Source organism: Tachysurus fulvidraco, chromosome 7 (assembly GCF_022655615.1).
Source record: "Tachysurus fulvidraco isolate hzauxx_2018 chromosome 7, HZAU_PFXX_2.0, whole genome shotgun sequence".
Taxonomy (NCBI): Eukaryota; Metazoa; Chordata; class Actinopteri; order Siluriformes; family Bagridae; genus Tachysurus; species Tachysurus fulvidraco.
The window spans coordinates 22,156,372-22,157,953 of record NC_062524.1 but is presented as its reverse complement, the minus strand read 5'-3'; the positions used below and the strand labels follow the sequence as shown (position 1 = coordinate 22,157,953).

General features: G+C 38.3%; 1 long non-coding RNA gene across 1 annotated transcript; it reads right to left on the bottom strand.

The window, feature by feature from the left end:
- On the bottom strand, positions 1-990 carry LOC113635498. The gene is made up of 4 exons (XR_003438836.2): positions 961-990; positions 825-887; positions 264-773; positions 1-108 (listed from the first exon to the last, which is right to left on the bottom strand). It is a non-coding gene; the product is annotated as an uncharacterized LOC113635498 (long non-coding RNA).
- Between the last annotated feature and the right edge of the window lie 592 nt (positions 991-1,582).

Genomic DNA, 1,582 nt, shown 5'->3' with positions numbered 1-1,582 from the left:
CGTACTCACCAGGGCTCGAGTTGGACGGACTGGGCATTTACAGATGAGATGATCTTTGCTCGCACAGTAGAGGCATAATCCAGCATTGAGGCAATATTTCTTTATTTCCTGAAAAACAATAAAAGTAAAATTCAATAAAATGTTTTTTATATTGCTTTACACATACAGACACAAAAATATATATATATATATATATATATATATATATATATATATATATATATATATATATATATATATATTTTTTGTGTGTGTGTTCTCACTTTAAGGCGATGCTCCAGTAAATCAATTTCAAGTGCTGCTTTTTTAATGCGGAGCTGTAACGTACAGAAGACAATGAACGAACAGATGAAATCAAAACCAGTGTTTATTGATAGTTCAGGTCTGAGATAAAGCTGCAAATTGGTGAAGGACGCTTCGCCCGTGCTCCGATAAACACACGCTCGATAAGGAGTTGAATCTGGTAACATGCAGATCAGGATACACTGCTGAGAAGAAGAATGAGATAGTCGAGTTAGTAAGCATAGCATACAAGACTGGACGTAAATGAAGGTGAAAGCGTGGCTTAAATAGTCTGTGAGCAATTAGTGTTGAGTGACACCAGGTGATGATTATCAGAACTCCAGTGATTGAGATCTGAAGGAAGCGTCGTGAGAACCTGGCGTATCCGTGACAGGAGCCTCTTCCATTTGAAGCTGTATAAGGTCCATCTCCATGTCACTTTTTCTTATTTGTTTTTGAAGATGGACCTTATACAGCTCCTTTGCTGGCAACTAGGAAGGTGGAAAAATGTAATGAAATTCAATGTGGACACAAATTCTTACCCTGCTTAGATTGTGTGCTGAGGTTGAAGGACCCTCATCTGTGGGCAAATCCCTAGGTATGTACTGTGAAAGGACAATGACAGTTTGTTACTCTAATGCAAAAAGGGGCCATACATCATAATGGTATGCATCATACCTCAGTGGATCTACCAGCATTGTCCACTTCATCGTCTCTTCATCGTCATCTTCATCATCTTCATCCTACAGGAGAAATATTCAAGTATACATTATCTGGCAAAAAGAAAAAAGCTAAAAGCAACTAAATGTACCTGACAACAAATCACTTACAACTGTGACAGACTGTGTTCTTTCTGGAGGGTCCAATAATAATCTGTCCATCAGTATCTATAAGAACACACAACCCATTAAATTCTCAATATTGTCAAAGAAAATAATACATGAAAAGAGTAACATGTCAGACTAAGATCACAGTAGCCTATACATCATATGCAGTTAAATAAAATAAGCCTACGTGAAAATTAATTTAAGTGACAGAGATAGTAATTTATTAGGACAAAAAATTAAAACAAATCATAAACTTACATTTCACCATTTTTTCACGATCACTTGTGGTGCATGGTGTGTGCGAGGAACTGCCCCCTGGAATGCCAGCAACCACTGGTTGCCCTTTATTAAGGGACAGAGCCAGCTCCTCAGATGGGGTGAGGGGAGGTGGTAGTGGGCCCCCGCCAGCTAGACGGGCTTCAGTCTTCTTTCTACTAGCTACATGACAGAATGAATATACTAATTCCTGTTAT